General features: G+C 36.6%; 30 non-coding genes across 30 annotated transcripts; all 30 read right to left on the bottom strand.

Moving 5' to 3' along the window:
• Positions 1–49: 49 nt before the first annotated feature.
• Trnap-agg (transfer RNA proline (anticodon AGG)) lies at positions 50–121 on the bottom strand. Its single transcript has one exon. It is a non-coding gene; the product is annotated as a tRNA-Pro (tRNA).
• A 326-nt stretch (positions 122–447) lies between these two features.
• Positions 448–520, bottom strand: Trnav-cac (transfer RNA valine (anticodon CAC)). Its single transcript has one exon. It is a non-coding gene; the product is annotated as a tRNA-Val (tRNA).
• Positions 521–1,060: 540 nt separating this feature from the next.
• Trnap-ugg (transfer RNA proline (anticodon UGG)) lies at positions 1,061–1,132 on the bottom strand. The gene has a single exon. It is a non-coding gene; the product is annotated as a tRNA-Pro (tRNA).
• Positions 1,133–1,465: 333 nt separating this feature from the next.
• Trnap-agg (transfer RNA proline (anticodon AGG)) lies at positions 1,466–1,537 on the bottom strand. Its single transcript has one exon. It is a non-coding gene; the product is annotated as a tRNA-Pro (tRNA).
• A 326-nt stretch (positions 1,538–1,863) lies between these two features.
• On the bottom strand, positions 1,864–1,936 carry Trnav-cac (transfer RNA valine (anticodon CAC)). The gene has a single exon. It is a non-coding gene; the product is annotated as a tRNA-Val (tRNA).
• Positions 1,937–2,476: 540 nt separating this feature from the next.
• Trnap-ugg (transfer RNA proline (anticodon UGG)) lies at positions 2,477–2,548 on the bottom strand. The gene has a single exon. It is a non-coding gene; the product is annotated as a tRNA-Pro (tRNA).
• A 333-nt stretch (positions 2,549–2,881) lies between these two features.
• On the bottom strand, positions 2,882–2,953 carry Trnap-agg (transfer RNA proline (anticodon AGG)). The gene has a single exon. It is a non-coding gene; the product is annotated as a tRNA-Pro (tRNA).
• A 326-nt stretch (positions 2,954–3,279) lies between these two features.
• On the bottom strand, positions 3,280–3,352 carry Trnav-cac (transfer RNA valine (anticodon CAC)). The gene has a single exon. It is a non-coding gene; the product is annotated as a tRNA-Val (tRNA).
• Positions 3,353–3,892: 540 nt separating this feature from the next.
• Positions 3,893–3,964, bottom strand: Trnap-ugg (transfer RNA proline (anticodon UGG)). Its single transcript has one exon. It is a non-coding gene; the product is annotated as a tRNA-Pro (tRNA).
• A 333-nt stretch (positions 3,965–4,297) lies between these two features.
• On the bottom strand, positions 4,298–4,369 carry Trnap-agg (transfer RNA proline (anticodon AGG)). Its single transcript has one exon. It is a non-coding gene; the product is annotated as a tRNA-Pro (tRNA).
• A 326-nt stretch (positions 4,370–4,695) lies between these two features.
• On the bottom strand, positions 4,696–4,768 carry Trnav-cac (transfer RNA valine (anticodon CAC)). The gene has a single exon. It is a non-coding gene; the product is annotated as a tRNA-Val (tRNA).
• A 540-nt stretch (positions 4,769–5,308) lies between these two features.
• On the bottom strand, positions 5,309–5,380 carry Trnap-ugg (transfer RNA proline (anticodon UGG)). Its single transcript has one exon. It is a non-coding gene; the product is annotated as a tRNA-Pro (tRNA).
• A 333-nt stretch (positions 5,381–5,713) lies between these two features.
• Trnap-agg (transfer RNA proline (anticodon AGG)) lies at positions 5,714–5,785 on the bottom strand. The gene has a single exon. It is a non-coding gene; the product is annotated as a tRNA-Pro (tRNA).
• A 326-nt stretch (positions 5,786–6,111) lies between these two features.
• Positions 6,112–6,184, bottom strand: Trnav-cac (transfer RNA valine (anticodon CAC)). Its single transcript has one exon. It is a non-coding gene; the product is annotated as a tRNA-Val (tRNA).
• A 540-nt stretch (positions 6,185–6,724) lies between these two features.
• On the bottom strand, positions 6,725–6,796 carry Trnap-ugg (transfer RNA proline (anticodon UGG)). Its single transcript has one exon. It is a non-coding gene; the product is annotated as a tRNA-Pro (tRNA).
• A 333-nt stretch (positions 6,797–7,129) lies between these two features.
• Positions 7,130–7,201, bottom strand: Trnap-agg (transfer RNA proline (anticodon AGG)). The gene has a single exon. It is a non-coding gene; the product is annotated as a tRNA-Pro (tRNA).
• A 326-nt stretch (positions 7,202–7,527) lies between these two features.
• Positions 7,528–7,600, bottom strand: Trnav-cac (transfer RNA valine (anticodon CAC)). The gene has a single exon. It is a non-coding gene; the product is annotated as a tRNA-Val (tRNA).
• A 540-nt stretch (positions 7,601–8,140) lies between these two features.
• On the bottom strand, positions 8,141–8,212 carry Trnap-ugg (transfer RNA proline (anticodon UGG)). Its single transcript has one exon. It is a non-coding gene; the product is annotated as a tRNA-Pro (tRNA).
• A 333-nt stretch (positions 8,213–8,545) lies between these two features.
• Trnap-agg (transfer RNA proline (anticodon AGG)) lies at positions 8,546–8,617 on the bottom strand. The gene has a single exon. It is a non-coding gene; the product is annotated as a tRNA-Pro (tRNA).
• A 326-nt stretch (positions 8,618–8,943) lies between these two features.
• Trnav-cac (transfer RNA valine (anticodon CAC)) lies at positions 8,944–9,016 on the bottom strand. The gene has a single exon. It is a non-coding gene; the product is annotated as a tRNA-Val (tRNA).
• Positions 9,017–9,556: 540 nt separating this feature from the next.
• On the bottom strand, positions 9,557–9,628 carry Trnap-ugg (transfer RNA proline (anticodon UGG)). Its single transcript has one exon. It is a non-coding gene; the product is annotated as a tRNA-Pro (tRNA).
• A 333-nt stretch (positions 9,629–9,961) lies between these two features.
• Positions 9,962–10,033, bottom strand: Trnap-agg (transfer RNA proline (anticodon AGG)). The gene has a single exon. It is a non-coding gene; the product is annotated as a tRNA-Pro (tRNA).
• Positions 10,034–10,359: 326 nt separating this feature from the next.
• Positions 10,360–10,432, bottom strand: Trnav-cac (transfer RNA valine (anticodon CAC)). Its single transcript has one exon. It is a non-coding gene; the product is annotated as a tRNA-Val (tRNA).
• Positions 10,433–16,896: 6,464 nt separating this feature from the next.
• Positions 16,897–16,969, bottom strand: Trnav-cac (transfer RNA valine (anticodon CAC)). The gene has a single exon. It is a non-coding gene; the product is annotated as a tRNA-Val (tRNA).
• A 540-nt stretch (positions 16,970–17,509) lies between these two features.
• Trnap-ugg (transfer RNA proline (anticodon UGG)) lies at positions 17,510–17,581 on the bottom strand. The gene has a single exon. It is a non-coding gene; the product is annotated as a tRNA-Pro (tRNA).
• A 333-nt stretch (positions 17,582–17,914) lies between these two features.
• Positions 17,915–17,986, bottom strand: Trnap-agg (transfer RNA proline (anticodon AGG)). The gene has a single exon. It is a non-coding gene; the product is annotated as a tRNA-Pro (tRNA).
• Positions 17,987–18,312: 326 nt separating this feature from the next.
• Positions 18,313–18,385, bottom strand: Trnav-cac (transfer RNA valine (anticodon CAC)). The gene has a single exon. It is a non-coding gene; the product is annotated as a tRNA-Val (tRNA).
• A 540-nt stretch (positions 18,386–18,925) lies between these two features.
• Positions 18,926–18,997, bottom strand: Trnap-ugg (transfer RNA proline (anticodon UGG)). Its single transcript has one exon. It is a non-coding gene; the product is annotated as a tRNA-Pro (tRNA).
• Positions 18,998–19,330: 333 nt separating this feature from the next.
• Trnap-agg (transfer RNA proline (anticodon AGG)) lies at positions 19,331–19,402 on the bottom strand. Its single transcript has one exon. It is a non-coding gene; the product is annotated as a tRNA-Pro (tRNA).
• A 326-nt stretch (positions 19,403–19,728) lies between these two features.
• Trnav-cac (transfer RNA valine (anticodon CAC)) lies at positions 19,729–19,801 on the bottom strand. The gene has a single exon. It is a non-coding gene; the product is annotated as a tRNA-Val (tRNA).
• Positions 19,802–20,340: the final 539 nt, after the last annotated feature.

Here is a 20,340-nt window from a genome sequence, read left to right on the forward strand (position 1 = left end):
GAAAACAGTTTTGAGATTCGCCACGTGTTGACAATTTGAGACAAAAATAGGGCTCGTCCGGGATTCGAACCCGGGACCTCTCGCACCCTAAGCGAGAATCATACCCCTAGACCAACGAGCCTGTATAGCTTACCAATGTTTAAATAATAGTTATAAAATTTAGAAATGTCATCGCTTGTTGCTATTTTCGTTGGCCTTGTGTTATACATTTGACCTTTCTTGTTTTGTTACCTTTGAAATAAGGACGGAAACCTGTTAAAAGTACGGTGCTACAAAGAACTTTATTTAGGTTCTTAATGTATACGATCTCGAAGATTTAATTATATGTGTATGTTCAATCAAACATGAACTAAATGCGTCGGCTGCAAAAGAGCACTGAATGAGTACTACTTCTCAGCACTACAATATTAAGCCTAGTTCACCATGATCCGGATTACTCAAAAATTATGTTTCCGCTGGGGCTCGAACCCAGGACCTTCCGCGTGTGAAGCGGACGTGATTACCACTACACTACGGAAACAGTTGAAGTAAGTGCGAAGTTTTCCATATTTCAAGCAACCGGCGATTAAAAATGATAGTGCAATCAAGATGAATAACATCGGTATGCGCATACAGCAGGTGCGTGTTCGTGTTAATGTTCACCGTCACGGAAATTCTCTTTGCAGGCATTTATCTTTCTTCTGCGCAATCAATTGAAAAAGCAGATTCCTCTGTCTATATGTAGCATGATACTTGTTCGCTAGCTAAATCCGATATCGACAGTGGACAATTTCCTTCTTTGCTTATAAGTCAAGGTGATATCAAGGTAAGTTGTTTTATAGCCTGCACAAACCAAAATAAAACATTCTTCGACAACATTTTAAATAATCGGAAAACAAATGTATGTAGCAAATTTTGATTGAGTATCAACTCCTCTTTCTCTTCGTTTGACCTTTTCCCCATCAGTGACGTGACAACATGCTGAACAATTAATGAGCCAAACTGCTTTGAATGTCAATGGCAGATACAAAAGTACGATTTCATTGAATCCAAACGCATATAAACAGTTCCAAAAATTAACGGGCTCGTCCGGGATTCGAACCCGGGACCTCTCGCACCCAAAGCGAGAATCATACCCCTAGACCAACGAGCCGCTTGATAGTTCCAGCTACATTTTCCGTATTTAACTATAGAATACAATTATTCTTCTTACGTGGCAAAGGGGTTTACCTATCAATATATTCGAAATTCTAAGTTTACGAGAAAGTTGTACCTCACGTTGGTCGAGATCAAACAATAAAAAACCAAATGAAAATTAAACGATAACCATTGTATACTTGTATGCTTTTTTCTCCTGCTGATTATTGTTAATGCATTCTATACTTGACGTTCGAATTTAGCGGTGTATTTTCTTTGATTATCCCACCGACTGGGATTGAAAACAGTTTTGAGATTCGCCACGTGTTGACAATTTGAGACAAAAATAGGGCTCGTCCGGGATTCGAACCCGGGACCTCTCGCACCCTAAGCGAGAATCATACCCCTAGACCAACGAGCCTGTATAGCTTACCAATGTTTAAATAATAGTTATAAAATTTAGAAATGTCATCGCTTGTTGCTATTTTCGTTGGCCTTGTGTTATACATTTGACCTTTCTTGTTTTGTTACCTTTGAAATAAGGACGGAAACCTGTTAAAAGTACGGTGCTACAAAGAACTTTATTTAGGTTCTTAATGTATACGATCTCGAAGATTTAATTATATGTGTATGTTCAATCAAACATGAACTAAATGCGTCGGCTGCAAAAGAGCACTGAATGAGTACTACTTCTCAGCACTACAATATTAAGCCTAGTTCACCATGATCCGGATTACTCAAAAATTATGTTTCCGCTGGGGCTCGAACCCAGGACCTTCCGCGTGTGAAGCGGACGTGATTACCACTACACTACGGAAACAGTTGAAGTAAGTGCGAAGTTTTCCATATTTCAAGCAACCGGCGATTAAAAATGATAGTGCAATCAAGATGAATAACATCGGTATGCGCATACAGCAGGTGCGTGTTCGTGTTAATGTTCACCGTCACGGAAATTCTCTTTGCAGGCATTTATCTTTCTTCTGCGCAATCAATTGAAAAAGCAGATTCCTCTGTCTATATGTAGCATGATACTTGTTCGCTAGCTAAATCCGATATCGACAGTGGACAATTTCCTTCTTTGCTTATAAGTCAAGGTGATATCAAGGTAAGTTGTTTTATAGCCTGCACAAACCAAAATAAAACATTCTTCGACAACATTTTAAATAATCGGAAAACAAATGTATGTAGCAAATTTTGATTGAGTATCAACTCCTCTTTCTCTTCGTTTGACCTTTTCCCCATCAGTGACGTGACAACATGCTGAACAATTAATGAGCCAAACTGCTTTGAATGTCAATGGCAGATACAAAAGTACGATTTCATTGAATCCAAACGCATATAAACAGTTCCAAAAATTAACGGGCTCGTCCGGGATTCGAACCCGGGACCTCTCGCACCCAAAGCGAGAATCATACCCCTAGACCAACGAGCCGCTTGATAGTTCCAGCTACATTTTCCGTATTTAACTATAGAATACAATTATTCTTCTTACGTGGCAAAGGGGTTTACCTATCAATATATTCGAAATTCTAAGTTTACGAGAAAGTTGTACCTCACGTTGGTCGAGATCAAACAATAAAAAACCAAATGAAAATTAAACGATAACCATTGTATACTTGTATGCTTTTTTCTCCTGCTGATTATTGTTAATGCATTCTATACTTGACGTTCGAATTTAGCGGTGTATTTTCTTTGATTATCCCACCGACTGGGATTGAAAACAGTTTTGAGATTCGCCACGTGTTGACAATTTGAGACAAAAATAGGGCTCGTCCGGGATTCGAACCCGGGACCTCTCGCACCCTAAGCGAGAATCATACCCCTAGACCAACGAGCCTGTATAGCTTACCAATGTTTAAATAATAGTTATAAAATTTAGAAATGTCATCGCTTGTTGCTATTTTCGTTGGCCTTGTGTTATACATTTGACCTTTCTTGTTTTGTTACCTTTGAAATAAGGACGGAAACCTGTTAAAAGTACGGTGCTACAAAGAACTTTATTTAGGTTCTTAATGTATACGATCTCGAAGATTTAATTATATGTGTATGTTCAATCAAACATGAACTAAATGCGTCGGCTGCAAAAGAGCACTGAATGAGTACTACTTCTCAGCACTACAATATTAAGCCTAGTTCACCATGATCCGGATTACTCAAAAATTATGTTTCCGCTGGGGCTCGAACCCAGGACCTTCCGCGTGTGAAGCGGACGTGATTACCACTACACTACGGAAACAGTTGAAGTAAGTGCGAAGTTTTCCATATTTCAAGCAACCGGCGATTAAAAATGATAGTGCAATCAAGATGAATAACATCGGTATGCGCATACAGCAGGTGCGTGTTCGTGTTAATGTTCACCGTCACGGAAATTCTCTTTGCAGGCATTTATCTTTCTTCTGCGCAATCAATTGAAAAAGCAGATTCCTCTGTCTATATGTAGCATGATACTTGTTCGCTAGCTAAATCCGATATCGACAGTGGACAATTTCCTTCTTTGCTTATAAGTCAAGGTGATATCAAGGTAAGTTGTTTTATAGCCTGCACAAACCAAAATAAAACATTCTTCGACAACATTTTAAATAATCGGAAAACAAATGTATGTAGCAAATTTTGATTGAGTATCAACTCCTCTTTCTCTTCGTTTGACCTTTTCCCCATCAGTGACGTGACAACATGCTGAACAATTAATGAGCCAAACTGCTTTGAATGTCAATGGCAGATACAAAAGTACGATTTCATTGAATCCAAACGCATATAAACAGTTCCAAAAATTAACGGGCTCGTCCGGGATTCGAACCCGGGACCTCTCGCACCCAAAGCGAGAATCATACCCCTAGACCAACGAGCCGCTTGATAGTTCCAGCTACATTTTCCGTATTTAACTATAGAATACAATTATTCTTCTTACGTGGCAAAGGGGTTTACCTATCAATATATTCGAAATTCTAAGTTTACGAGAAAGTTGTACCTCACGTTGGTCGAGATCAAACAATAAAAAACCAAATGAAAATTAAACGATAACCATTGTATACTTGTATGCTTTTTTCTCCTGCTGATTATTGTTAATGCATTCTATACTTGACGTTCGAATTTAGCGGTGTATTTTCTTTGATTATCCCACCGACTGGGATTGAAAACAGTTTTGAGATTCGCCACGTGTTGACAATTTGAGACAAAAATAGGGCTCGTCCGGGATTCGAACCCGGGACCTCTCGCACCCTAAGCGAGAATCATACCCCTAGACCAACGAGCCTGTATAGCTTACCAATGTTTAAATAATAGTTATAAAATTTAGAAATGTCATCGCTTGTTGCTATTTTCGTTGGCCTTGTGTTATACATTTGACCTTTCTTGTTTTGTTACCTTTGAAATAAGGACGGAAACCTGTTAAAAGTACGGTGCTACAAAGAACTTTATTTAGGTTCTTAATGTATACGATCTCGAAGATTTAATTATATGTGTATGTTCAATCAAACATGAACTAAATGCGTCGGCTGCAAAAGAGCACTGAATGAGTACTACTTCTCAGCACTACAATATTAAGCCTAGTTCACCATGATCCGGATTACTCAAAAATTATGTTTCCGCTGGGGCTCGAACCCAGGACCTTCCGCGTGTGAAGCGGACGTGATTACCACTACACTACGGAAACAGTTGAAGTAAGTGCGAAGTTTTCCATATTTCAAGCAACCGGCGATTAAAAATGATAGTGCAATCAAGATGAATAACATCGGTATGCGCATACAGCAGGTGCGTGTTCGTGTTAATGTTCACCGTCACGGAAATTCTCTTTGCAGGCATTTATCTTTCTTCTGCGCAATCAATTGAAAAAGCAGATTCCTCTGTCTATATGTAGCATGATACTTGTTCGCTAGCTAAATCCGATATCGACAGTGGACAATTTCCTTCTTTGCTTATAAGTCAAGGTGATATCAAGGTAAGTTGTTTTATAGCCTGCACAAACCAAAATAAAACATTCTTCGACAACATTTTAAATAATCGGAAAACAAATGTATGTAGCAAATTTTGATTGAGTATCAACTCCTCTTTCTCTTCGTTTGACCTTTTCCCCATCAGTGACGTGACAACATGCTGAACAATTAATGAGCCAAACTGCTTTGAATGTCAATGGCAGATACAAAAGTACGATTTCATTGAATCCAAACGCATATAAACAGTTCCAAAAATTAACGGGCTCGTCCGGGATTCGAACCCGGGACCTCTCGCACCCAAAGCGAGAATCATACCCCTAGACCAACGAGCCGCTTGATAGTTCCAGCTACATTTTCCGTATTTAACTATAGAATACAATTATTCTTCTTACGTGGCAAAGGGGTTTACCTATCAATATATTCGAAATTCTAAGTTTACGAGAAAGTTGTACCTCACGTTGGTCGAGATCAAACAATAAAAAACCAAATGAAAATTAAACGATAACCATTGTATACTTGTATGCTTTTTTCTCCTGCTGATTATTGTTAATGCATTCTATACTTGACGTTCGAATTTAGCGGTGTATTTTCTTTGATTATCCCACCGACTGGGATTGAAAACAGTTTTGAGATTCGCCACGTGTTGACAATTTGAGACAAAAATAGGGCTCGTCCGGGATTCGAACCCGGGACCTCTCGCACCCTAAGCGAGAATCATACCCCTAGACCAACGAGCCTGTATAGCTTACCAATGTTTAAATAATAGTTATAAAATTTAGAAATGTCATCGCTTGTTGCTATTTTCGTTGGCCTTGTGTTATACATTTGACCTTTCTTGTTTTGTTACCTTTGAAATAAGGACGGAAACCTGTTAAAAGTACGGTGCTACAAAGAACTTTATTTAGGTTCTTAATGTATACGATCTCGAAGATTTAATTATATGTGTATGTTCAATCAAACATGAACTAAATGCGTCGGCTGCAAAAGAGCACTGAATGAGTACTACTTCTCAGCACTACAATATTAAGCCTAGTTCACCATGATCCGGATTACTCAAAAATTATGTTTCCGCTGGGGCTCGAACCCAGGACCTTCCGCGTGTGAAGCGGACGTGATTACCACTACACTACGGAAACAGTTGAAGTAAGTGCGAAGTTTTCCATATTTCAAGCAACCGGCGATTAAAAATGATAGTGCAATCAAGATGAATAACATCGGTATGCGCATACAGCAGGTGCGTGTTCGTGTTAATGTTCACCGTCACGGAAATTCTCTTTGCAGGCATTTATCTTTCTTCTGCGCAATCAATTGAAAAAGCAGATTCCTCTGTCTATATGTAGCATGATACTTGTTCGCTAGCTAAATCCGATATCGACAGTGGACAATTTCCTTCTTTGCTTATAAGTCAAGGTGATATCAAGGTAAGTTGTTTTATAGCCTGCACAAACCAAAATAAAACATTCTTCGACAACATTTTAAATAATCGGAAAACAAATGTATGTAGCAAATTTTGATTGAGTATCAACTCCTCTTTCTCTTCGTTTGACCTTTTCCCCATCAGTGACGTGACAACATGCTGAACAATTAATGAGCCAAACTGCTTTGAATGTCAATGGCAGATACAAAAGTACGATTTCATTGAATCCAAACGCATATAAACAGTTCCAAAAATTAACGGGCTCGTCCGGGATTCGAACCCGGGACCTCTCGCACCCAAAGCGAGAATCATACCCCTAGACCAACGAGCCGCTTGATAGTTCCAGCTACATTTTCCGTATTTAACTATAGAATACAATTATTCTTCTTACGTGGCAAAGGGGTTTACCTATCAATATATTCGAAATTCTAAGTTTACGAGAAAGTTGTACCTCACGTTGGTCGAGATCAAACAATAAAAAACCAAATGAAAATTAAACGATAACCATTGTATACTTGTATGCTTTTTTCTCCTGCTGATTATTGTTAATGCATTCTATACTTGACGTTCGAATTTAGCGGTGTATTTTCTTTGATTATCCCACCGACTGGGATTGAAAACAGTTTTGAGATTCGCCACGTGTTGACAATTTGAGACAAAAATAGGGCTCGTCCGGGATTCGAACCCGGGACCTCTCGCACCCTAAGCGAGAATCATACCCCTAGACCAACGAGCCTGTATAGCTTACCAATGTTTAAATAATAGTTATAAAATTTAGAAATGTCATCGCTTGTTGCTATTTTCGTTGGCCTTGTGTTATACATTTGACCTTTCTTGTTTTGTTACCTTTGAAATAAGGACGGAAACCTGTTAAAAGTACGGTGCTACAAAGAACTTTATTTAGGTTCTTAATGTATACGATCTCGAAGATTTAATTATATGTGTATGTTCAATCAAACATGAACTAAATGCGTCGGCTGCAAAAGAGCACTGAATGAGTACTACTTCTCAGCACTACAATATTAAGCCTAGTTCACCATGATCCGGATTACTCAAAAATTATGTTTCCGCTGGGGCTCGAACCCAGGACCTTCCGCGTGTGAAGCGGACGTGATTACCACTACACTACGGAAACAGTTGAAGTAAGTGCGAAGTTTTCCATATTTCAAGCAACCGGCGATTAAAAATGATAGTGCAATCAAGATGAATAACATCGGTATGCGCATACAGCAGGTGCGTGTTCGTGTTAATGTTCACCGTCACGGAAATTCTCTTTGCAGGCATTTATCTTTCTTCTGCGCAATCAATTGAAAAAGCAGATTCCTCTGTCTATATGTAGCATGATACTTGTTCGCTAGCTAAATCCGATATCGACAGTGGACAATTTCCTTCTTTGCTTATAAGTCAAGGTGATATCAAGGTAAGTTGTTTTATAGCCTGCACAAACCAAAATAAAACATTCTTCGACAACATTTTAAATAATCGGAAAACAAATGTATGTAGCAAATTTTGATTGAGTATCAACTCCTCTTTCTCTTCGTTTGACCTTTTCCCCATCAGTGACGTGACAACATGCTGAACAATTAATGAGCCAAACTGCTTTGAATGTCAATGGCAGATACAAAAGTACGATTTCATTGAATCCAAACGCATATAAACAGTTCCAAAAATTAACGGGCTCGTCCGGGATTCGAACCCGGGACCTCTCGCACCCAAAGCGAGAATCATACCCCTAGACCAACGAGCCGCTTGATAGTTCCAGCTACATTTTCCGTATTTAACTATAGAATACAATTATTCTTCTTACGTGGCAAAGGGGTTTACCTATCAATATATTCGAAATTCTAAGTTTACGAGAAAGTTGTACCTCACGTTGGTCGAGATCAAACAATAAAAAACCAAATGAAAATTAAACGATAACCATTGTATACTTGTATGCTTTTTTCTCCTGCTGATTATTGTTAATGCATTCTATACTTGACGTTCGAATTTAGCGGTGTATTTTCTTTGATTATCCCACCGACTGGGATTGAAAACAGTTTTGAGATTCGCCACGTGTTGACAATTTGAGACAAAAATAGGGCTCGTCCGGGATTCGAACCCGGGACCTCTCGCACCCTAAGCGAGAATCATACCCCTAGACCAACGAGCCTGTATAGCTTACCAATGTTTAAATAATAGTTATAAAATTTAGAAATGTCATCGCTTGTTGCTATTTTCGTTGGCCTTGTGTTATACATTTGACCTTTCTTGTTTTGTTACCTTTGAAATAAGGACGGAAACCTGTTAAAAGTACGGTGCTACAAAGAACTTTATTTAGGTTCTTAATGTATACGATCTCGAAGATTTAATTATATGTGTATGTTCAATCAAACATGAACTAAATGCGTCGGCTGCAAAAGAGCACTGAATGAGTACTACTTCTCAGCACTACAATATTAAGCCTAGTTCACCATGATCCGGATTACTCAAAAATTATGTTTCCGCTGGGGCTCGAACCCAGGACCTTCCGCGTGTGAAGCGGACGTGATTACCACTACACTACGGAAACAGTTGAAGTAAGTGCGAAGTTTTCCATATTTCAAGCAACCGGCGATTAAAAATGATAGTGCAATCAAGATGAATAACATCGGTATGCGCATACAGCAGGTGCGTGTTCGTGTTAATGTTCACCGTCACGGAAATTCTCTTTGCAGGCATTTATCTTTCTTCTGCGCAATCAATTGAAAAAGCAGATTCCTCAGTCTATATGTAGCATGATACTTGTTCGCTAGCTAAATCCGATATCGACAGTGGACAATTTCCTTCTTTGCTTATAAGTCAAGGTGATATCAAGGTAAGTTGTTTTATAGCCTGCACAAACCAAAATAAAACATTCTTCGACAACATTTTAAATAATCGGAAAACAAATGTATGTAGCAAATTTTGATTGAGTATCAACTCCTCTTTCTCTTCGTTTGACCTTTTCCCCATCAGTGACGTGACAACATGCTGAACAATTAATGAGCCAAACTGCTTTGAATGTCAATGGCAGATACAAAAGTACGATTTCATTGAATCCAAACGCATATAAACAGTTCCAAAAATTAACGGGCTCGTCCGGGATTCGAACCCGGGACCTCTCGCACCCAAAGCGAGAATCATACCCCTAGACCAACGAGCCGCTTGATAGTTCCAGCTACATTTTCCGTATTTAACTATAGAATACAATTATTCTTCTTACGTGGCAAAGGGGTTTACCTATCAATATATTCGAAATTCTAAGTTTACGAGAAAGTTGTACCTCACGTTGGTCGAGATCAAACAATAAAAAACCAAATGAAAATTAAACGATAACCATTGTATACTTGTATGCTTTTTTCTCCTGCTGATTATTGTTAATGCATTCTATACTTGACGTTCGAATTTAGCGGTGTATTTTCTTTGATTATCCCACCGACTGGGATTGAAAACAGTTTTGAGATTCGCCACGTGTTGACAATTTGAGACAAAAATAGGGCTCGTCCGGGATTCGAACCCGGGACCTCTCGCACCCTAAGCGAGAATCATACCCCTAGACCAACGAGCCTGTATAGCTTACCAATGTTTAAATAATAGTTATAAAATTTAGAAATGTCATCGCTTGTTGCTATTTTCGTTGGCCTTGTGTTATACATTTGACCTTTCTTGTTTTGTTACCTTTGAAATAAGGACGGAAACCTGTTAAAAGTACGGTGCTACAAAGAACTTTATTTAGGTTCTTAATGTATACGATCTCGAAGATTTAATTATATGTGTATGTTCAATCAAACATGAACTAAATGCGTCGGCTGCAAAAGAGCACTGAATGAGTACTACTTCTCAGCACTACAATATTAAGCCTAGTTCACCATGATCCGGATTACTCAAAAATTATGTTTCCGCTGGGGCTCGAACCCAGGACCTTCCGCGTGTGAAGCGGACGTGATTACCACTACACTACGGAAACAGTTGAAGTAAGTGCGAAGTTTTCCATATTTCAAGCAACCGGCGATTAAAAATGATAGTGCAATCAAGATGAATAACATCGGTATGCGCATACAGCAGGTGCGTGTTCGTGTTAATGTTCACCGTCACGGAAATTCTCTTTGCAGGCATTTATCTTTCTTCTGCGCAATCAATTGAAAAAGCAGATTCCTCAGTCTATATGTAGCATGATACTTGTTCGCTAGCTAAATCCGATATCGACAGTGGACAATTTCCTTCTTTGCTTATAAGTCAAGGTGATATCAAGGTAAGTTGTTTTATAGCCTGCACAAACCAAAATAAAACATTCTTCGACAACATTTTAAATAATCGGAAAACAAATGTATGTAGCAAATTTTGATTGAGTATCAACTCCTCTTTCTCTTCGTTTGACCTTTTCCCCATCAGTGACGTGACAACATGCTGAACAATTAATGAGCCAAACTGCTTTGAATGTCAATGGCAGATACAAAAGTACGATTTCATTGAATCCAAACGCATATAAACAGTTCCAAAAATTAACGGGCTCGTCCGGGATTCGAACCCGGGACCTCTCGCACCCAAAGCGAGAATCTTTTTTTTTATCATTAATAAAATTTTTATTACATATTTACATACTGTCACCATGAGACATTCCTCATTGGTGAGAAGTTTTCTATATACAGAGTTGTTAGTAGTTAACCTCCTACATTAGTAAAAAATAAAATACATCTAGATGAGACACGTTAAAAACTTTAAAAATAGTATAGCATATTAGTCCCAATTAATTTTATAGTGATTCATTCATCAAAAGGGTATATGAATTGAACAGGACAGATTCAATATAAGTTATATATTGAAAGCGAGACAACTCTAAAATATTTTCAAAAGTCGAACACACCTAAATGCGATCGATAATTTTACATTGGAATGTGATCTTTTGTTCTAACAACCAATCAAATTGAAGTAACTGTCTAGACAAACAAAACTATGTTGTCATTTTTAATATCCAATAAAGTGTTATTGTGTAAAAAATACTTATAGAATAATTGTCTTTGTTGTGTCATTTTATAATACGTGTATGCGTATTCAATGTATCTTTTAATAGTGTACTTGAATAAACGAAGTGCATCTATGTCTTTGTCATGAAAAACTTTTAAATTCCGTGATTTGAATATGCAAAGTCGGGCTACACTAAGGAAAAAATTTAAAAAATAAGTATTAATAACTTGTGAACGTTTCAAAAACCCAAGTAAAAATAACTGTTCATAATCAATAGAATTAACCATATCAGGCGGGTAATTGATAAAAATGTTGTGTAATATGTCTTTCAGGTAATCATGAAGTGGTTTGAACTTTTGACAAAGTACAAACATGTGACTAAGATTTTCTATACCCTGGCCGCACGTTTTGCATGTGCTAGTATCTGCCTGACCTATTCTGACCAACTTTTCGAGTGTAAAAATAGCTCTATGGACAATCCTATAGTTTAAGCAATGACAATCAGGAGGTAAACAACACTGATTGACAACCAAATAAAGATTTTTGAAATTGAGAGACGGATATAGCTCCGCCCAATGCTTTTCAGTAGAGGGCGTTTCAAAAAATTTTGTCAAAAGAAGGCTGTAAAATAATTTCGTCACAGCACTTCTAATGTGAATTTCTCTATCGTTATCTAAACAAATTTTAACAATCGGAGTAATCTCAACATTTAGAGGATTTTCGGATTTTAATAGTTCTTTCCACTCGTCAGGAATACATCGAATGATTTTTTCAAAAGCTGTTTTTATTTGTTCTGTTTTTTCATCAGGAAATTTTTGTTTTATTATTTCATCTATTGAATTCGATGTGAAGAAACCCGGCATAAATTCATAGCAAATGTCTTTTATTCGTATCAAGCCTGTTTGAATGAATTTTTCAAACAGAAGCATTTTACCGTTGCATGTTATGTTTGGATTACAAAACAGCGGATTATTATATACATGTTGCACTTGAAAATCGATTTTCAAATTGGATTTTATTTTATAATACGCGTTTATCATTTCTTGATAGTAAAGCGGTAAGTGTTTAATCTGTTTTGAATTTAAATGCGTATAAACTACATCTTGTTTTAAATCCATATTATCGATTTTAGAGATAAAGTAATCAAACGCACCTTTCCAAATTGATTTACATTCAGGGTCCAAATATTTTTTAAGAAATTTTAATCTAAAGGCTTGCATTTTTAGAAAAATATCAGGAATGTTTAAGCCACCTTCCAGTTTTGTACCTACTACACTTTGATATTTTACTAAATGTGATTTACTTTGCCAAAGAAATTTTATAACAATTAGTCGGATTTCATTTTTAACTTTTTCCGGCAATGGACATACAGTTACAGTATAATATAACCGCGACATTATGAGGGAAGTTAAAACTGTAGCTCGACCTGGTAAAGTTAATTCTCTTTTATTCCAAAAGAATAAAATTGTTTTTATCTTTTTAATTTTATCCATCCAGTTAAGAAGTTCACATAACTCTTTATCCTTTCCAACATATATGCCTAAAACTTTTGTTACCTTTTCACTTTTTTGTATTTGTAATTTATTTAACTCTGAATCAGTAATACTGCCAGAACCTAAACTCATAATTTCAGATTTTTGTTTATTAATTTTAGCACCAGAAGCCTCACTGTACAAATTAAGAACTTTGAAAGCTTCATTTACAGATTTTTTATTTGAAGTAAAAATATTTGTGTCATCTGCGTGTTGAAAAATTTTAGCATTTACATTTGACTTTGGGATATTTACACTCTGAATATTTTTATTTTTAATTATAGCTTGACCTAATGGTTCTGCCACCAACACATAGAGGAGAGCAGAAACTGGACACCCTTGTTTTATTGAATTATTTAGTTTAACATACTTTGTAAGGAAACCATTACATTTTACACTGCTGTTTACATTGTTATAAAATATTTTTATCCACTGCATAAATTTAGGACCAAAACCAAATTTTTCTAAAACTAAAAACAGATAATCATGGTCAACTTTATCAAAAGCTTTTTCCTGGTCAACTTTAATAAGATAGGCTTCTAAATCATCATTTTCAATTATTTCAATTAGATCTCTTATACTTGATGTAGTGTCTGCAATGTCGCGGCCAAGTATGCAACATGTTTGAAAACTAGACACTAATTTCGGTAGAACAAATTTTAATCTATTGGACATTATTCTAGCAATTATTTTGTAGTCTACACAAAGCAAAGATATCGGTCTAAAATTTTTTAATAGATTTTTATCCCCTTTGTTTTTATAAACTAAGTTTATTATACCATGCCGCATTGATCTTGTTAGGATGTGATCTTCTTCTATAACTTTAAAAATTTTAAGAAAAATCTCACCAAACAAATGAAAAAATTTACAGAAGAATTCAACTGTTAATCCATCAGGACCCGGAGATTTATTTTTTGACATGCCAAATAATGACGATTTAATTTCATCTAGAGTTAAATCGGTTTCTAAATTTTCACTATCTTCATCAGAAACTTTTTCAGAAATATATTCCAAAATTTCTTTTGCCTTATCTTTATTTATTACTGTACTAGAGTATAACTCTTTATAAAATTTATATACTTCTTCTAGAATGTCATCTGTAGTTGTTAAAATTTTACCCTCGGTTGTTTTTAATTCTTTTACAGCGTTACTATTTTGTTTATATTTTTCAAGTTGCAAAAAATATTTTGAACTTTTATCTCCGTCTATAGCCCATTGGGCCTTTGAGCGCAAAATTGCACCTTTACAAATTTTATCTTCATACGTTTTAAGTTTTAGTTTCATTTCTTCAAACTTATTTACATCAAAATTTACATTATTTACCGCCATAGACGATAGTTTTTCATATTCATTTTGAAGCTTAAAATATTCGGACTTTTCAATACGCGATTTATTTTGCGCATATGATTTTGATAATTGTTTTATTTTAAATTTTAAATTGTCATACCAAATAAGCGGCTCATCATCAAAAAGTCTACAATTTTTTTCTTTTTCAATTAATCGTGAAATTTTTTGAACATAATCCTCGTCATGTAATAATAAATTATTAAATATCCATAACCCTGGGCCTCTCTCAATTTCAGTAAAATCTATATTTAGATTGACAAAAGAGTGGTCACTGAAAGTATTATGTTTATAATACACGTTTTTGACAAATTGAGAATATGCTTTCGGAATAAAAATGTGGTCAATTCTACTTTGAATTAGGACATTTTGAACGATACGACGCCAAGAAAAGATTCGTGCATTTTGATTTCTCGCTCGCCATACATCATATAAATTAAACATATCACACATGTTTGTGAGTTCTTTGTATGCTTTATCTTGAGTGTGTTCTGTTTTACCACAACGATCAAGATTTGACAGAGATGTATTCATATCACCTAGTAAAATGATATTTTCTGAATTCGCCATTTTAGAAGCAAGTTTCTCAAAAAACTTAATTTTTTCTTGCATGATATTTGGAACATAGCAATTAATTATATCAATAGCGTTATCATCCTGTTTAAAGGAAATATGGATACATCTACCGTCAAAACTTTGAACTTCGGACACTTGATTTTGTACTCTTTTGCTTACTAAAAAAGCAACACCTTGTCTCAGGTTTACACCATTACAAAAATTTATTTTTCCTTCCCAAAATTTTTCAATATTTGGAATAATATCATCATCCCAAAACGTTTCTTGGATACCAACAATATCAAAATAATTTTCTGAACAATATTTTGTAAAATTCTGAAACTTTGTTACATCTCTGAGACCATTAGCATTTATGCTAACAATATTTACCATCAACCAGAAAAATAAACAATAAAAATGTGAACCTATGAACTTGAACTTGGTTGATTAGAAGAGAGTTTAGACTTAGGATTAGACTTCATCTTCTTAATGTCCTCAGGGGTGAGGTTGGGGCTAGTAACCAAACGACGCCTTCTTTTTTTCCCCATACTACGAGCCAGTTCCTCATCAGTAATTTCCATTTCTGATTCACTGGCAATCGAAGACTCTGCATTTTTATCATGATCACAATCAACCATGTCAACATTTGACTCATGAGAAACTGACTCGTTCACTTTTTTGGACCCCCCTTTTTTATGCAAAATATTTATTTCATTGTCAATTAAATTGTCTTTTGAATGTTCATGTACTTTCATAATTTCAGTTTGTTTATCATCATCGTCAGGAGTATTGTTACTGGAATCAGTTTTAATATTTTCATCTAGGTTTAGTTCATCTTGGTCAGTATTAACATCCGAATTTTCTTTTACATCTGTCGAGTCACGGTCATCTAAATTTAACACATCATCTACATCACCACGTTCACCATTTTTAACCTCATCATCTTCTTCCATTTGATCATCATTAGTAGCATTTTCATTTTCGACATTAGAGTCTTCAACATTAGAGTCATTTTGGGGTTCTGTATCAGGACGATCATAACCCCATACAGGTTCACAAATACAGCTGGCTGGATATCTATGACACTTATCACAGCGTGGTTTCGGACAATTGCGAGCCAAATGTCCACTATCTTTGCAACGATAACACATATTGTCAGGGCAGTTGATATACACATGGCCGGATTCGAAGCATTTCGAGCAGACCTTTTTCTGATTGTCATGTAATACACGTATATATTCATGTGAATTAACACCTGTTGAAAACTTCATAGTATACGGTAAACTTTGACGAAAATCTGGGAACCTTACTACCACGTACCTTGTACCATCTGCAATAGTCGTGCCCGGATGCATTCGGCGTTTAATGGACGATATTAACTCAGCACCGAAATCTTCAAGTTTTTTCGTAATTTCTTCATCCGTCACATAATAAGACACATTAAGGAAACTCACCATCTTTTCTTTCGAAAATACAGCGTTTGGCTTAAATGTCTCATTGTTAACTTTGAACCCCGTGTCGCATATTAAATCAACAGCTTCTATTTCTTTGAGTGTTATCTCATATATGTTTCCACTTTTAGGGACACAAGCCTCCACTACACCTTCACCAACTTCTGCCTCTACACTATTAATAACCGATAAGGCCGAAACATTTTTATTGTCCCCAACATCAACTAGGACAGTCTGTTCCTTCACAGTTCTATTCGCTGTATAGCTTACCAATGTTTAAATAATAGTTATAAAATTTAGAAATGTCATCGCTTGTTGCTATTTTCGTTGGCCTTGTGTTATACATTTGACCTTTCTTGTTTTGTTACCTTTGAAATAAGGACGGAAACCTGTTAAAAGTACGGTGCTACAAAGAACTTTATTTAGGTTCTTAATGTATACGATCTCGAAGATTTAATTATATGTGTATGTTCAATCAAACATGAACTAAATGCGTCGGCTGCAAAAGAGCACTGAATGAGTACTACTTCTCAGCACTACAATATTAAGCCTAGTTCACCATGATCCGGATTACTCAAAAATTATGTTTCCGCTGGGGCTCGAACCCAGGACCTTCCGCGTGTGAAGCGGACGTGATTACCACTACACTACGGAAACAGTTGAAGTAAGTGCGAAGTTTTCCATATTTCAAGCAACCGGCGATTAAAAATGATAGTGCAATCAAGATGAATAACATCGGTATGCGCATACAGCAGGTGCGTGTTCGTGTTAATGTTCACCGTCACGGAAATTCTCTTTGCAGGCATTTATCTTTCTTCTGCGCAATCAATTGAAAAAGCAGATTCCTCTGTCTATATGTAGCATGATACTTGTTCGCTAGCTAAATCCGATATCGACAGTGGACAATTTCCTTCTTTGCTTATAAGTCAAGGTGATATCAAGGTAAGTTGTTTTATAGCCTGCACAAACCAAAATAAAACATTCTTCGACAACATTTTAAATAATCGGAAAACAAATGTATGTAGCAAATTTTGATTGAGTATCAACTCCTCTTTCTCTTCGTTTGACCTTTTCCCCATCAGTGACGTGACAACATGCTGAACAATTAATGAGCCAAACTGCTTTGAATGTCAATGGCAGATACAAAAGTACGATTTCATTGAATCCAAACGCATATAAACAGTTCCAAAAATTAACGGGCTCGTCCGGGATTCGAACCCGGGACCTCTCGCACCCAAAGCGAGAATCATACCCCTAGACCAACGAGCCGCTTGATAGTTCCAGCTACATTTTCCGTATTTAACTATAGAATACAATTATTCTTCTTACGTGGCAAAGGGGTTTACCTATCAATATATTCGAAATTCTAAGTTTACGAGAAAGTTGTACCTCACGTTGGTCGAGATCAAACAATAAAAAACCAAATGAAAATTAAACGATAACCATTGTATACTTGTATGCTTTTTTCTCCTGCTGATTATTGTTAATGCATTCTATACTTGACGTTCGAATTTAGCGGTGTATTTTCTTTGATTATCCCACCGACTGGGATTGAAAACAGTTTTGAGATTCGCCACGTGTTGACAATTTGAGACAAAAATAGGGCTCGTCCGGGATTCGAACCCGGGACCTCTCGCACCCTAAGCGAGAATCATACCCCTAGACCAACGAGCCTGTATAGCTTACCAATGTTTAAATAATAGTTATAAAATTTAGAAATGTCATCGCTTGTTGCTATTTTCGTTGGCCTTGTGTTATACATTTGACCTTTCTTGTTTTGTTACCTTTGAAATAAGGACGGAAACCTGTTAAAAGTACGGTGCTACAAAGAACTTTATTTAGGTTCTTAATGTATACGATCTCGAAGATTTAATTATATGTGTATGTTCAATCAAACATGAACTAAATGCGTCGGCTGCAAAAGAGCACTGAATGAGTACTACTTCTCAGCACTACAATATTAAGCCTAGTTCACCATGATCCGGATTACTCAAAAATTATGTTTCCGCTGGGGCTCGAACCCAGGACCTTCCGCGTGTGAAGCGGACGTGATTACCACTACACTACGGAAACAGTTGAAGTAAGTGCGAAGTTTTCCATATTTCAAGCAACCGGCGATTAAAAATGATAGTGCAATCAAGATGAATAACATCGGTATGCGCATACAGCAGGTGCGTGTTCGTGTTAATGTTCACCGTCACGGAAATTCTCTTTGCAGGCATTTATCTTTCTTCTGCGCAATCAATTGAAAAAGCAGATTCCTCTGTCTATATGTAGCATGATACTTGTTCGCTAGCTAAATCCGATATCGACAGTGGACAATTTCCTTCTTTGCTTATAAGTCAAGGTGATATCAAGGTAAGTTGTTTTATAGCCTGCACAAACCAAAATAAAACATTCTTCGACAACATTTTAAATAATCGGAAAACAAATGTATGTAGCAAATTTTGATTGAGTATCAACTCCTCTTTCTCTTCGTTTGACCTTTTCCCCATCAGTGACGTGACAACATGCTGAACAATTAATGAGCCAAACTGCTTTGAATGTCAATGGCAGATACAAAAGTACGATTTCATTGAATCCAAACGCATATAAACAGTTCCAAAAATTAACGGGCTCGTCCGGGATTCGAACCCGGGACCTCTCGCACCCAAAGCGAGAATCATACCCCTAGACCAACGAGCCGCTTGATAGTTCCAGCTACATTTTCCGTATTTAACTATAGAATACAATTATTCTTCTTACGTGGCAAAGGGGTTTACCTATCAATATATTCGAAATTCTAAGTTTACGAGAAAGTTGTACCTCACGTTGGTCGAGATCAAACAATAAAAAACCAAATGAAAATTAAACGATAACCATTGTATACTTGTATGCTTTTTTCTCCTGCTGATTATTGTTAATGCATTCTATACTTGACGTTCGAATTTAGCGGTGTATTTTCTTTGATTATCCCACCGACTGGGATTGAAAACAGTTTTGAGATTCGCCACGTGTTGACAATTTGAGACAAAAATAGGGCTCGTCCGGGATTCGAACCCGGGACCTCTCGCACCCTAAGCGAGAATCATACCCCTAGACCAACGAGCCTGTATAGCTTACCAATGTTTAAATAATAGTTATAAAATTTAGAAATGTCATCGCTTGTTGCTATTTTCGTTGGCCTTGTGTTATACATTTGACCTTTCTTGTTTTGTTACCTTTGAAATAAGGACGGAAACCTGTTAAAAGTACGGTGCTACAAAGAACTTTATTTAGGTTCTTAATGTATACGATCTCGAAGATTTAATTATATGTGTATGTTCAATCAAACATGAACTAAATGCGTCGGCTGCAAAAGAGCACTGAATGAGTACTACTTCTCAGCACTACAATATTAAGCCTAGTTCACCATGATCCGGATTACTCAAAAATTATGTTTCCGCTGGGGCTCGAACCCAGGACCTTCCGCGTGTGAAGCGGACGTGATTACCACTACACTACGGAAACAGTTGAAGTAAGTGCGAAGTTTTCCATATTTCAAGCAACCGGCGATTAAAAATGATAGTGCAATCAAGATGAATAACATCGGTATGCGCATACAGCAGGTGCGTGTTCGTGTTAATGTTCACCGTCACGGAAATTCTCTTTGCAGGCATTTATCTTTCTTCTGCGCAATCAATTGAAAAAGCAGATTCCTCTGTCTATATGTAGCATGATACTTGTTCGCTAGCTAAATCCGATATCGACAGTGGACAATTTCCTTCTTTGCTTATAAGTCAAGGTGATATCAAGGTAAGTTGTTTTATAGCCTGCACAAACCAAAATAAAACATTCTTCGACAACATTTTAAATAATCGGAAAACAAATGTATGTAGCAAATTTTGATTGAGTATCAACTCCTCTTTCTCTTCGTTTGACCTTTTCCCCATCAGTGACGTGACAACATGCTGAACAATTAATGAGCCAAACTGCTTTGAATGTCAATGGCAGATACAAAAGTACGATTTCATTGAATCCAAACGCATATAAACAGTTCCAAAAATTAA

The sequence above is a fragment of the Mytilus californianus genome, unplaced genomic scaffold (assembly GCF_021869535.1).
Source record: "Mytilus californianus isolate M0D057914Y unplaced genomic scaffold, xbMytCali1.0.p SCAF_19, whole genome shotgun sequence".
NCBI classification, from domain to species: domain Eukaryota; kingdom Metazoa; phylum Mollusca; class Bivalvia; order Mytilida; family Mytilidae; genus Mytilus; species Mytilus californianus.